The sequence below is a fragment of the Topomyia yanbarensis genome, chromosome 1, assembly GCF_030247195.1.
Source record: "Topomyia yanbarensis strain Yona2022 chromosome 1, ASM3024719v1, whole genome shotgun sequence".
Lineage (NCBI taxonomy): Eukaryota > Metazoa > Arthropoda > Insecta > Diptera > Culicidae > Topomyia > Topomyia yanbarensis.
In genome coordinates, this window is record NC_080670.1 from 162,113,020 (window position 1) to 162,128,982 (window position 15,963).

General features: G+C 36.5%; 1 protein-coding gene across 8 annotated transcripts in view; it reads left to right on the forward strand.

The window, feature by feature from the left end:
- LOC131679497 (solute carrier family 41 member 1) overlaps window positions 1-15,963 on the forward strand; it is a 121,437-nt gene that overhangs the window by 8,414 nt on the left and 97,060 nt on the right. The window contains exon 1 of one of the 8 annotated variants that reach the window (XM_058960246.1): window positions 14,288-14,687. The exons of 4 other annotated variants lie outside the window; for them this stretch is intronic. The gene's annotated coding sequence lies outside the window, so the exon portion shown is untranslated. Of the gene's footprint in view, window positions 1-14,287; window positions 14,688-15,963 lie in introns of those variants that run through there. 3 more of the 8 variants (XM_058960262.1, XM_058960239.1, XM_058960251.1) reach the window with 3 other exon arrangements.

Here is a 15,963-nt window from a genome sequence, read left to right on the forward strand (position 1 = left end):
TTGTTACTGTACTGCTGATTGATTTTTATGAAGATCTGACATACGGTGTGGAAAAAACTGCTTTTTTCGTTTTACGCATTCTCTGTGCAACGTTAAGGTTATTGAATCGTTGGATATTTAAAAATAATTATTTGTTGTCGATATCCGACCACCGCTGAAGGCGGTTGGTTTTGTACTTAGTGATAAGTTTAAATAAAGAGAATAGTCAAAATATCAATTTCCTACTTACCTGTTGCCAGGCTTGTTATTTGCTCACACAATGAGCCACAAAGAGCGAAATACACCAATTAAAAATAGAGCAGCACAAAAACACTGCGATGTGCAGAACGACCGCACAAAGAGAAACTTGAAAACGAAAAAGAGTAGGATCTGTGCATCAAGAGCTGCACAATTTCGTTCAAAGAGTCACCTTGAAGAGCCACTTTTTTGTGCCTCCCCTCATTGGAAAGCAGGTAGGAAGGCAAATCAAACTACAATTCAGATAAAGTTTGATCGAAAGAACGTTTTAAAAATGTTTTTGGTTGCCTTCTCTTCTTACGTGAGCGTGGGACCAAGATACACACTAAAGAGCCTCTTTATTTCTACTCTTTGTGGCGTGCAGCCATGGAGTAGAATACACGTGTGGGAGCAACACGCATAGGAGTGAAGAGGTTTATTGTGAAAGAGAAGAGCGGTGGCTCGCATGAAAAGTGCAAAGAGCGTTTGTTATTCTTCTCTTTATTTGCTCTGAGGTGCATAACATCCCTGCCTGTTGCCGATCCATTACTTACTTGCTACCGTTGATACCATCCGACGCATAACCTGCGATGAGAATTACCCGGAAACCACGTATCAGTTTGAATTCTCGACCCCTTTCAATCCCGGTCTGAACGAACCACTCATCCACAACGTAGCGCATTAGACGCATCAGGGGGGTTTGGTTGACATTTACAGAGTGATTGCATAATCTTTCTATATGAGAAAGACCAATATATAGTAAAGTCCAAAAAAGTCAATTTTCGTAAAAAAAAATTTGCCGGGCTTACGTCAAATCCCGACGTTTCATGCATTTTAAAGACATTTGGCATGAAAAATACAAATTCGATTTTAAAATTTTCCTTTACTCCCATTACGTTCCCGTTTCGTTGGCATCAAATGACTCAATTGATGTTTGTTAACGACTACTCTACAAAATGAATACTTTGTCCGACCATATCCGTGAAGAGAGTAAAGTGCGATATTTCGATTATTGTATCGATTTTGTCGGCTGTTTTCGGCAAAGTTAAGACTAAGAGAAACGAAAGCAATGAAATTGAAAGATAGATATTCTAGAGCGAATCAGTTATAAACATAACACGGAAAACTAGGACTAGGCAGGCTCATATGGCCATGATCGAAAGGAACTGTGAAGAATCTATTGCCTTCTACTGGTAGGAGTTGGCCTTTCCACCCAAGTTTACCGCATGGTCGTTGATAGAACATAACTCATCATCATGTTTTACCGCCGATGCCGCGAATTATATTGCACACTACATTTTAAATGTAGTCATGTCCTGCACACAACCCTTAATTTTTTTCATATATAAATTTAACCCATTATTGCGTATGTGATGTTTACCCAATAAATGAGTTTTCCCAGTTTCGTCGTAGATGGGTGTTATAATACGCATTAATGGGTACTTTATTTTAACCGTCATTATAATAACAGTAATTTTACGATTGAAAACAGATTCATATTAAATTCCATATTAAATTCGCAAAAGGGCGAATAAGATTTGTAAACAAACTTTTATTTTGATGGTTTCTCTTAACTTATTATAATTTCAAAGCAGAAAACAATTGAAATTACTTCTACGAAGGGTAAAAATTTACATTAACGCATATTTTTCATGAAATTTCACTTTGTAGCAGACTAATGAGCGAAACAAGTTTGTTTACAAAAACACTTTCGCCTTTTTGACGAATTAATATTGAATTGCTTTTTGGCTGAGCTATGATTAAATCCACATATTGATCAGTGCTTTAAATCTGTTCAAATTAGTTCCTTCAACTAGCAGAGTATGTAGATCGAACACAATGGACATTGCTACAACGTTGAATATGATTTTGTTTCGTAATTTTAATACAATTAACCGAAAGCTACATTCAGTCCCTATCGTGCAGCACGCGATAGCAAAATATCCAGTTTCCCCGAAATTATTTTGCAGTTCAATCCAGCAAGCAACTTTCTACAAAACAAAAACGACAGGATAATGCAAATTCCACCCCAACTGTTGGAAGCCTATTTCTCTAGGAAAATATAATTCGATTTGACTAGCGGGAAAACCCGTTGAATATTTGTTTATATATTTACATATAGTGTGCAAAATGTGACTGGTTTGTATCACTGTCAACCATCTAGATAGGTCTAAAATATAGCTAGCGATAGATATTCAGCTGCAACAACCTACATTTGCTTACCGTTTGACTAACAGCGGCGAGAAGTGCATTTCGTTCGATTTGCTCGTTTGGCTGTAGTTCAAGGACAGAGGGAAATATTCCACCCACAATGCATCGTTCAGTATAAAGAAGCAGAATGGGTGAATATCTAGACCATCCTGTGATGAAATCGAAGGGCGAAGGGCGATTTCTACCAATTACGATCGGATTATTGCAATAGGATCTATTTTGTCCATTCGTTTGAGCTTGACCTGTTTTGGTATGAAATCATTAAAAATTACAATACATATTTTTCAAAAGGGACAATAGATTTTGTAAACAATCTTTCGTGTATCTGAGCGAAATACTTTGTTTGCAAAAACCTTGTGCGAACTTTTGAAAAAGTAATATTCATGAAGTTTGAACCTTTTTTAAGGAGTTAATTGAAGCCAATTTTGGTTTAACTTTGTATATATTTAGCCAGTTAGACGAACTGACAGCAAGTTGGTGTCAGTTACTGACGAGTGAGACACGAATCATTAAAATCCAACTATTATTGCTTCAGTCTTGTGCCCTCATACGCGAATTGGATTATCTATTTTTTTCCTTTGGGAATAGTGTTGCATATTCGCAGACCTTGGTTCTCATGGCGAAAGACAGTTTGTTTCCCTATACTCGTCAGCGACCGCGAGCTTCTGTGTCTGGCTAACCGAGACATCACTCGGTACCAGTCAATTGTTCTAGTCGTTCACATATGTTGTGTGGACTGTTTAGATTTAGTCTCTAACTAGCGCCAATTTTGGTATTAGTTTGGATATATCGTCTAACTGACAGCAAGTTGGTGCCAGTTACTGACGAGTGGAACACGAAACATTAAAATCCAACTATCGTAAGAATTATTATTTCTTTGCAGATTTATAAGTAGTTTTGAATTGTCCTGTTATGGTTCGCAATCGTGACTATAAAAACGGCAGAAGTCCAGTGAAATAGGAACAGCTTTTTCATTATCTTAACCACAGAGAACAGACATATAAGCTGGAACAAACTTTCCCGAAAAACCTGTGTAAACATTTAAATGAAAATACGTTTAAAATCACTATCGCATACAGGTTCGTATGCGTGAGGCACCATTGTATCCAAGTTTGCACACAAGTCCCGTATAGAGATTGCTGGCCGATCGAAGCGCCGACCAGTGGCAAGTTGCTATTTGCTATTGTCATTTCAAAGCGACAGTTTCATTTCTTACATAAGTTGAAAACTTTACTTGTATGTCAATTCTCAGTGTTTTAACTGAGAAAATTGTAAATCTCGCCTGGCTTCTGAGATCTCTTGAATGTTTGGAGCTGACCGAGCCGAAATCGATGTATTTCACACAACCTGATCATCTCATCCTAATTTGAGCTCCATAAAGTTGAATGATTCATAGCTTCTGAAATTCAAATTTCGTTCAATTCCTTGCGTCTCTATCAGTCATAATCTTTTAATCTGTTTTTATCAGTCAATCGAGTGTCAGTGACATTTATTCAACGATGAAATACTCCTAACTTTATAAATATTTTATTTTTGCGAAAGATGATCATATTTCCCAAATGATCTTATTAAATGGTGAAAGATAGAAAACCCCCAACCATCTTCAGCTTGCAAAGCACAAACGAATTACAATCACTACCTTAAAGAAAACTTACTTCAAATGTCATGAGTGCGGAAATTTTCCCACAAACTTGTAACTGGCAAAGATGATCAATCACGATTTTTTCCACGCCTCCTATCACGAATTATCGCGCTGAAGTGGTTCACATACACACAAGTTTGTTTCAGTACCCAAAGATACTGGAAGTAATCCGGAGCAAACTGGGGGAAAGTTGTTCCAGCAGTATTCGTTCATTCTTCGCTCTTTTTGCCTCCTCGCTGGCTAGCAGTGCTGGTAGGTAGGATTTCTTGCTCTGTAGAATCTGGGAGCCAAATGCGCTGGAACAAACCCATTGCTTGCGCAAATGGTCGAATTTCGGAGAAAACCCGAACAGTTCCGAATATGCAAGAGATACGCAATCGTATCATTCACCTGGGTAACTCACCGTCGAGTGATAAGAAAGGCAAGAGAAAAGGTGCGTAAAATTGTCCAGGGAAGTGCTCAGCGTATAGGGTAGGAAATATTGCTTTTATTGATGTCTTAAATTCCGATTCAAGGTTTTTCGTAATTACGAGATTTAATCTTAATGTTTGTATTCCTGTTATCGCATCATAAATACTGGCTTATCTGATTGCGGAAACTTGTCATCACCGATCACTCAACATGGACTGGACGTCAAACATTAGAACAGCGAATACAATGTACTGAACTATGAGTTCTACTAATTATTTTCATAAAACAAAATATGTCTGATTCGCATTAATAATGAATTAATAGTGTACGGTCAATGAATATTTCAATAAACATAATCAACTGGTTTGATAGCCAAGTAGGGTATCATCGAATTGAACTCGTATCTGTCAGACTAGTCTGATTACTTTATAGCTCCCCTATAAAGCTGAAAAGTCGCCCCAGGCACAACTGATAATTTCACTTACGCTCGAACCGGTACGACTGTCACTTATATGGTTCTAATTTACAAATCATCAATGAATAATAAAGCTATCGGTACCTGTGAAATGTCTGGAATGGAGTGATATCGCCGATGACCCTCGTCTGGCATTGGTCGTTGAACCGTGTAATTAGGAAGTTAAATTATGCGTATCACAGTGTTAAGAGTGATACGGCTGCTTCGAGAAATGATTGCGGTTCTTCATTTTATAGATCCAAAAGACTGATGGAGAATTAAACTATTTTGGATAAACGTAATAGCAAGGTAATAGAAAATATAAATAGTTAACTGTTTGCGTATATATTCGCGATAGTTATTCTTATTTCCACAAAGCTTGACCAAGAACAATAAAAAATATTTTCCAGTTCTATAAACGAATAGTTAAAGAAACGTGCAGCGTTTTAATAATATTGTTTTTGAAAGATAAATGACAAGCAACCAGTTTAACCGAACAATATCGGATTGCATTTTACATGTGACCGGACGAATCAGTTTATATTTTCAGAACCATATAACCGATCCATACGAAATTTTATAGTAGTCTATAGGGATACTCTTTGTTTGAGAAAATCCACCCAATTAACTCTAAGAAACTGATGCAAGTCTGTTAATTTTGAATGATGGCTGCCGTTTCCGAATACTCCTGAAACCGCCTTTTTCTGATCAACGAAATTTCGGTTGATTGTCAGTGAACTAGAATTGCAAATACTTGTTGTTTGGCACCCATTTTAGCAATATTGCCTCCTTTTTTCCATTCGTCGCGGTATCGGTTTTAATCGAAATATTCTTTGTGATTGCACTTCAAAATCCGTAACTCCGGAACCGGAAGTCGAATCGGGATGAAATTTAATAGCAGTTTACGGTGACGCAACACCATTTGAGACTAAGTTTGATCAAATCTGTTTAGTCATCTCCGGTAAATCTATGTAGGCTATAGGAACCGTCAATGGCTCCATGGGTTCCGAATTCCGGACCGAATTTCAAATATGTAAGATGTAAGAATTGTTTGTTCATTTGTTTAATCTAGCAATCAGATAAAAACATCTGGAAGTTTTTGATCCTTGTACCTCAACTATGCAGTTGCGCATGTTGAAACACTGATAAACGGTGATCATATTAGCGTTCGAGGTGCATTTATTCTTATTTATGAACGCTAATATGATCACCGTTTATCAGTGTTTCAACATGCGCAACTGCATAGTTGAGGTACAAGGATCAAAAACTTCCAGATGTTTTTATCTGATTGCTAGATTAAACAAATGAACAAACAATTTCAAAAAGAATCATTCAGTATGTTACATTGGATGCGATAGCATTTTGTCAAAATTTCATACAGCAAACGATCTAAAAATTTTGCTGACGCTCCAGTTTTTAGATGTTCACCATAAATAAATTTATTTTATTTTGTGGAAAGTTCGGTGACAAAATGGTTTTACTGGTTAAATCAATGAACGATTTGTTGTTCAAATCCCCAGCAAAACTTAGCTAAAGCCAGTAATTCAAACTAAGTGTGTGTCTTGCCCAAAAACGCTATTGCATCCAATGTATTACTTGAAATAAGCAACACGTGATTTATTTTGAGAACTTCAAATAGTAGTCAAAATCAAATTCGTATCCTTGAAATATCTATGCTAGTGGTAAGTTCTCGAAAAATGAATTTCGAGGTATTCTAAAAATTGTTCTTGGACGAAGCTGTTAATTTCTTTCAAACAATTATGAAGACTAAAGCACTGAGGACTGACATACAAGTAAAATTTTCAACTTGTGTAAGAAATGAAACTGTCGCTTTGAAATGACAACAAGTAGCAACTTTCCACTGGCCGGCGCTTCGATCGGCCAGCATTCGCTATACGCGACTTGTGTGCAAACTTGGATACAATGGTGACTCACGCATGCGAACCTGTATGCGATGGTGATTTTCAAAGTAGTTTCATTCAAATGTTATGTTATTCAAAGCTTATATGTCTGTTCTCTTTCTAATATTCTGCTTTCTAAAACTTCATAGGCTGAATAATAAATAGAGCTCAGTCTACTTCCAACTACCGAAGACAGTGGTCCCAAAAAGTTTTCAAATAGAGCGCGATAAAATATACAATTAGTCAATCGCATTTAATTCATGTGCACTGTACTACAAGAATTCCGAACAAAGTATTGTTATTTTCATTCCAGCAATGAGAGTGGCGTAGCCAAAAATTCTATTTGGTGAGGGTTTGGACGAATAGAATTTGATGTAACTTTGATAAAATGATCCACAAACAAAAATAATTCATATATTTAGAACAGCTTTAAGCCTCCGTAGATAACTGTCATGATTTGTTTTAAGTTAAAGAATATGCACTTTTAAAGTTGAAGAAATGTTCGAAAAATTTTCTTGCGGTTAAAATAATTCCGAAACCGTCATCGTTGAAAGTTTAAAAACTTCGAAGAAGTTTTCTGTTATAAAACGTCGCGTATTCGGATTAGGGCATTGCAAAAAGAAACTTATTTTTTGAATTCTCAAAGTCCCCAAAGTGTTGAAGCAAGCTCAAATGCCAAATTTCACAACATCTGAACAATTTTAGACCCCCGCCCACTAAGTTTGAAGTTTTTGACATTGGTACTATTGAAAAAATATGAGAGAAAACATTAAATGTTACAATTTTTGAAGTAGTGCTCGAAAAATTACAGTTTATACCTTTTTAAAGAAAACATTTTTAGTATGTCAATGGAAAAGTCTTTTTTTTTTTTGAAAAATGTAGAATGTTGGGCTTTTAGAATATTTGTTCCAAAAATCTCCTACTACTTATAGCTATTTTGCTCTAAGCTGCACATCATACATATTTTGCTTTTTTTCTAATGTAGAAAGTCTCAGAAATCAGACGGTACTTTTACGACCATTGTCAGAATACGAGAAGTCAAGGTTCTAGGGTATTTCGTCATTCATATTAGATTTCATTTGCTCATGAATATATCTCAAATATACTTCAATCGAATTTTATTAATTGTACTTTGTTGAACGTGAAAAATCCTAAGGAACAAAATAGAAGTAGATTTGCCATCGGTAAAATTCAGATGCATTAGATTTTTTGACATTTAGTCTCGAGTCCATATTTTATCATTAAATAACACATATCAACTCCATTTACCAACAAATAATTATTCAATTTACTACTTTCAATGTGAAAAATGTTCAGGAATCACATGGTAAATGTTTCATTTCAGGAAAAATACAAGAAGTTAGGTATTACGGAATTTGATGAAAAAATAGGTTTCTAGACCAAATGTAAATAAATCTAATGTTTCTGAATTTTATAGGCAACAAATTAATTTCCCATTTGTTCCTCAGAATGTTTTACGTTCAACAAGATACTTTTAGTAAAAATTGATTGAAGAATAATAGAGATCTATGCACTAGAAAATGATTAAATTTAATATGAATGACAAAATGCCCTAGAATATGAATGACAAAATGCCTTAGAATCTCGTATTCTGACAAAGGTCGCAAAGGTACTGTTCGATTTCTGAGATTTTTTCACGCCATAAAAATTGAAAAATATGTATGATTTGCATCATAGAACAGAATGGTTATTAAGAATGATGAATTTTTTTGACAAATGCCCCAAAACTCCAGCTTTCCCTGTTTGTTGGGAAACAAGGGTACTTTGAATGAAATGCTACAATTTTTGTCTTAAAAATGGTATACATTGTAATTTTTCGAGTGCTACTTCATAGTCATGGCACTTAGTATAATTTTTCCTCATATTTTTTCCATAGTGTCATGGTTAAAAACTTCAGGCGAGGGGGTTTAAAATTGTCCAAATGTTGTGAAATTTGGTATCTAAGTTTACTTTGACATTTGTTTTTTTTTTTTTTTTTTTTTTTTTTTCAATGTGCTAATTCTCAATTTCTGATACAATAATTTTAGTAATAAATTCTCCTAGAGGGCATTATGGAAAAAAATAGTAAGAGTCAATGTGTATTTAGAAAAGTTGTTGTGAATGTCATTTACAATAACTTTGTGGAAGACAGGACACTGCGGAAAACCATGTGGGAGAGACACCACGCCAAAAACACCTTCCCATACAAAAACAAATATAAAGACTTCATCATCTTTAGCTAGATCACATAGTTACATACAACAAAAAAACTTTCTCCAATTTTTTTTATTATATTGCAGACAAAATTACAAACTTTCAAAAGCAATTAAAAATATCTGTTGTCGTTTGCCTCTTTTCGAGATGTCAACACTTGATGAGGGCGTATTTTTCAGTGAGAATTATGTATAACTTTTGAATCAGACAAGTTAAAAACATCCTGCTATCAACAAAAGTTACCCCTAATTATTCTGGTTGCAGTTTAAAATCGAAATAGTGAACTTGCGCCTTTTGATTTTTCTCCTATTTTCAGTGTGCGAAGCTAAAGCGTAACTGGTGTAGATGATGCGCAAGTTGATTCTCTAACATGTACACAAGATGCGCTTTAGTTGCCCACTCTGCAAATAGGGAAAATAACGAAAGGCGCAATTCATTTTTCGATTTTCAACTGCAACCAGAATATGGTTTTGAAGTGCTCACAACACCACTTTTGCGTTGCGTTGCGTTGCGTTGTGACGATGATTTTGGCGGATTGCACACTGACTTCATCATGTTTGACTGCTGATTATCTAATAAGAGTTGCTTAGGAAGTGGTAAGTAGGAATTCATACCAATCCGACCCATATTAAAACCTCAACAGCATGATAGCCATCATTGCCGGCCGCCCCCATCTCCATCGTTCACGGGGAAGGATAAAGGATAAGGTAGACAGGAAGTGTTGATGCTCCACCTACTTAACGGAAGGACGACGATTCATCAGACTCTTCCATAGGTGTCGCGGAGTTGGTGGTTTGGAAGGGTATCAGGTCTAGGATTCGCTCCAAGCAAACGATGCGACCTGTAAAGCATATTTTATTAGGTAGTTGTTTAGTTAGTCTTCGAGTGCACGATCACTCGAAAAAGAGATGATCTTGTTTAGTTTTTGGTTATTTTTAAACTCTGGGCAGCCGGCTACCGAGAGTATACTATGTTCCCTAAACAAAAACAATTTGAACTCCACACAGCCGATCGTGGGAGTATTGCCTGGAAAAGCTAATCTTATCTGCGTAATGGGCCGGATCACTATTTATTGCAACAGTATTTGGACAGAACTCGCTACTTCTTCTCTACGATATATTTATTGGCTTGAAAACTACCAAGTGACAGCATATTATACTGGCAAAAATAGCGCGAGATGTTATAAATCTAGGAAAGTATTTCTTATTTTCCATATCGGATTGTTTGTGGAATACAAGTATACGAGCGATAATACCGAACACTGAAGGGAAATATAAAGGATTGTTAATCTGATGCACGGGCTTGTTAGCAATAACGGAGCTTTAAATTAGGTTCATAAAAACAGACGCGGCGAATTTTCAATACGTATTGAGCCGTGTTCATAGATACTAGTCAGATTAGTCGTATTGGGGCTAATTTCCGATCAACTATTCATTTTTACGGCAATGTTTTCTCGACTAGATCTGTTCGCACCCTCTCATTCTGTTCGCACCCTCTCATTCTGCGGTCTAAGGACCAAATGTCATCAATAGACTTAGAATCGCGTGGAGGCATGAGATAGGAAACTTGTAAGAATTTTGCTATCCCACCGTTTGACTACCAGAATGGATGGGAGAACAGTAATACTAGCAAATACCGACTACCATAAGAGCGGTGCAAATTTGAGCGAGTGACGTAGAGTACTGCACTGAAAAAAGGACCAGGAGTGCGATTTTACGAAGTTTTAGCTTCCGATGGCCCTACATTTTCTGACAAAGTGAAGTTCTTGAATGTTGAGATTTTTATTACTGTTTAGAAAAGCAAAAGTATCATAAAGCTAGTGTCAGGCCTTCATGAGACCTCAAGAAGTCACTTTTGGAGGTATTCGTAAATGTAGATTTGTCGGTAGACGGTTCCAAATATAATAGAAAAATACCTAATTTAACACAACTACAGATCACTTGCAACATAAAAAGCTTTTTGTGAAATTCGACAGCTCCATCTTAGGCCAATTCAATAAATTTCCTGCATGAAAGTTTCCATTTTTTAAAAACGGTTTTTAAGCCAAAGCTTTGGAAGTTAAACCTTGGCGTGGAAGTGCCGGTATATTAATATATTCTGTTACTTAATGTAGAATTAGATTTCGTCATTTACGGCTAATATACAACCGCCAGAAGAAACTTAAAACGTTGGTACACAATCAAGAAAGGCGAATCAGAAAAGGTATATGTCAGTGATTCACTAAATACAGACTGGAAAGAGGGTAATATGGAAAACCTTAAGGTCCGCCCAGATAAAGTCTTCGGTACGGAACAAAACCTCGGCCTAGGAACTCCTAGCATGTTGTTAGTCGCCTCTTACGACATGGGAGCAGTTCCCAGAGGTTCTATTCTTGGTTGAAATAGTGCAAAAAGATTTCAGCCCGCCGGACACCACACGGCTTTGAAGTGCTCACAACACCACTTTTATGAGAAAAATTCATAAGAAACTGTGCAAATAAAAATGTGTTTTTTGAGAGGCACGCTTACAATGGAAATCACTCTAAAATGAGAACGGTTTGAGATACAAACTTGGCATCCTCAACAACTTTGCTCAACATTGATTGCTCTTGAATACCACAGATTGATTCTATTACTAATGTTCTATTGTTCTATCTCAACTATAATGTGAAATAATTTTTGTAGCTCTGACCGCTTTAGCCAAAGAAGCAGTTTGTTCCACGCAATAAATGTTTCAAAAACATCAAATCTCTAAATCTAAAGATGAAAGTGTAAACAATTGTTTCCTGCTAATTTCGATTCCTGGACCACTGTGCATTGGCGAATTGAATTCTTGTCGGCCGGTCTCACGAACACTAATGCGGTTACTCGGGTTGAAAACAATCCCATTTCCCTTTTCCGACTTTGTTTATTATTTTCTTCCAGCTAGTGATGTAGTATTTGTGTCATGTGACATGTACGAACATGATCCGTAGAAAAGTCTATGGTTTGTATCAGTGCCATATTTGTTTACCACATTGGCTTCGATAGTAGGGTACTCGCTACGAGTTTTTGTTACGCACAACCACGAGTATTTTATGAGGCAATTTTTGTCAATATGATTCTTAGGAACTACCCGAATAGAAATGTACAGCATCAAAACCATAATTTTCACTGTGACAGTACAGTCATTTTACACTAACGTACCGTAAAGTCCAATTTTATGCTACAACATAACAACAATAAACTTTAACGTTTCTACAGTAAATTTTAATATAAAACCTACTTTTACAGTGAAAAGGGTGGTGGTTATGTATCTTTTCTAGTACATGTAGACTTCCAAAGCTATTTTTCCTTGAAAACAGTGGAATCAAGAAATACGCAAAGCCTTTTTTCATAAAGATAGGTGCTTTACGTGCAGTTCAAAAAGCTGCTCAATTTTAACCATCCAATGTACAATACAATTCTTCTAGAATATTTCCAATAGTCCAATTGCGTGGAAAACATAGCTAAAGACAGACTAAATTGATAAGTTTTATCAGTTTTCAATAATATTGCACGTTATCAAAGAGATATGAAAAACTCATTTTCGTCGTCAGCGTACATTGTCCCTGGCAACACCGCTCCATCGGAATCCAATCAGACTAATTGCAATAACTTTAGTTCTAGAAGTGATGCTGGTAACTGTCAATACTCAAATGAAAGGCAATAGTCACATCTATATGCCTTACTTGTTTTTGTGAGCAAATCTTGCCTCAATCAAAAGTTATAGCTATTTAAAAACGTTGTTGTCCACAAACAGCATGGGCATGAAGGGGTTAACATTTCCATATCAACATTTGAATAGGGCTAATAAGATTTGTAAACAAACTTTTGTTTTGCTAAGTTCTCCTAATTTGTTATCATTTCAACACAGAAAACATTTGAAATTGATTCTACCAAGGATAAAGATGTTGATTCATGTGTATTTTTCATGAAATTCAACTCGGTAGCGGAATAATGAGCGAAATAAGTTTGTTTACAAAAGTCTCATTAGCCCTTTTGAAGAATTACTATTGATTTAAAAAATCTCTTTTTTCTATACATTTTTTTTTCTCAAGAACTGTAAAATTTAATGTGAATATACTGTGCCACACAGATTTTTTTATGGTGATTTTTAATTTATTTTCAATCACATATTTGGAGCATGAATATAAATGTAAAATTAAGTTCCACAACAAATGCACATAACTTGTCGTGCTTTCTTCAACGAATTCTATTACAATTTTACACGTTGATTGAAGATTACAGTTTCATTAAACGGGATACCAATGCACTTGCTGTAAAATAAATGACATGTAATATTACACGAACGAAAGTGTAAAATCATATGCTTTTTGATGCTTTGGGTTTCAATCAAATTTTTGATTCAAGCTAGGTATGTTTACATTCGTTTTGATTTACATGTCGTTTAAATTTCAGTATTTTTTGGAGTGCATTTTTTCATTAGACAGTAAAATTTATTGTTGCTTGAAATTTTATTGTAAATCTACTGCAAGAACTCTGCGTTGAACAATTTTGAAACAGTAATAACCAAAATATCTATTGTTTGTAGGGTAATGCTATTTTATTTTTCTATCCGGGAAGGCAAAGGTATTAATACCGACTTATATCATATGTGGCAGACTTCTTTCCAAGTCGAGTATAGTATCATGACCCTATAAACCAATAAAAAAATTCAAACTCGTTACCTAACCTTCACAGTGATTGAGTGCTTAAAGCTAAATTCACATCTTTCTGATCCTATTCAGCACCGTGTACGGACACAAATATTTTTTCGAACAATCGGATGCGAGCATACACACTTGCCCGGCACGGTGTCGTGCCGGAGAAGTGTGAATGCTTGCATTTGATATGCATTAAAAAAAAAATTGAGATCCGTGCACGGTACTGAAACGTCACTGAAACGAATCGGATAGGTATAAATAGTGCTTAAATATGCCCTCGTTATTTCCCGAATCGACCAGCCTAACGATTATTACACACACGCCCGAAAGTCGACCATCGACAATCAGTCCGCTCACACGGTCCACACGATAGCGCGGTGGAAATCAAGTTCAAAACCATAGCAACGAGCGCGTGCTCGTACGAAAGCGGAACGCTCTCTCATTTTCCGATCTCCTTTATTACCGGGTAGGCACTCTGAGTACCCATCTAGGTACAATAAGCGACGCTTTGGCGCGTTTGAGTGGGGGGCTGGGATTTGGAGGATCGTCAGCGACCGCGTGCTGATTCGGCGTTTAGTTGCTTTACGAAGACGCGTGCATCGAGGTGTGTGTTTGGTTCTCGATTCGGAGTGCGGAAAGATCGCGATCAAAAACGTCTCTCGATTGTGTGGATCAGCGAGTTCCGTTAAGTTCCGGATCCCGCGGGTAGAGCTACTCCAAGAAGAAAAACAGAAAAAAACGGCGAAAGCTTTGTGAAACAAGTGCAACTGAGAAGGTTGAAGTTCGAAAGATTTACTTTCCGTGGTTGCAGCAGATTTGTTGTTCGAGGCTTCATTGTTTGTGGTTTTGTGGCGGTAGCTCTCGCGGTGGATCAACGATAGTGAGATAACCCTGTCAACAAAGTTTGTACTGGAGGTGTTTGGCAGATAGGAAAGTGAGCATTGTATGCAAGGGGAAAGGTGTGGGAAAATGAAGGTGCGGAAGAACTAGTGCTATTAACAATTGGCTGATTAATTGTCATCGAGGTCGCAGTACAGTGCATAGGCGAAACATTTTATGAAATTTACAGGTCGCGGGAATGTCCTGAAAGCGTGGGTATTGGATCGTCCACTTAGAAGAGCACAGTGTATATGGACCATGGGTACCTATATTATATCCATTGTTTTGTGTTGAAAAAACTGCTGCGATGTCATTTGGTGTAAGGTATACAGTTGAATTTTAAAGTAGAGTTTTGTTTTTCCAACCTTATGCCGCGGAAATCGTTCGCTGGAGGTTTGAAAATGGAGGTCAAATGAATTTACTTCATGCACTTCACTACCTTGAGGTATCCATAGGTATCTACTGTTATGAATTGACTTGTAATGGCTCAAAGCACATCGCTCGTGTTAATGTAATCGCTCTGTTTTCGTCGCTTGGTTGGGTCCTTTGAAGTTGTTCTTCCATTGTGGTTGATTTTCAGTTGATAGCTTTAAGGTTTACCAGAAAAACGTAGGTTATTGATGTACCATATAAAAACATGTTCCTCTCCGTTGTTATTACATTGTAAGTCAACTTTCGACTGTAGCTACGCGTTATCTCTGGAACTGGATAATCCGATTCGTTCAACCACAATCGTAACTGGGTGAATGTGACAGAATCGATGTAACCATGTACTAAGTGAAAGTAATTACCAATCAATGTTGCGCTACAGGTTTGCTACCGTGACCCAATTACAGTTAGTAACCGCAAATACAACACTGACCTTGTGTCACGCTCAAGTGCTTATTGAAAACCTTTTATGTGCATGCTTTTGTGATATCAGAATAATTTTAGTTGAGATGTAGCGCAAAGCATACATATTTTGTTATTTTAAATTTAATTTCATGCACACATTTGAAGCATGGAAATAGATGTTAAATTAAATCTTTCCATAATTACACATAACTCGATGTGTGACTACGCCAACCAAATACGCTGATTTCGATTTTTTCCGATGCAGCTGACGTCGATTTTTGCACTTTTTTGTACGCAAATAAACAAATAAAAATTATATCATAAAATTGAACTATCACGTCCACACCTGCCATTGAACTGCCTTGCACTATTCTTTTGCAGGGATAACTGTCAAAATGCTAACCCGTGTGGCTAAATTCACTGTCAAGGAAGACGGATAGTGTCAAAAGAGGAAGTGATATTTTTAGAAAATCAATTGAAAATCATTCTGAAGTTTTAAAAGCTGAACATATATATTGTTATATTTAGAAAGATAAGC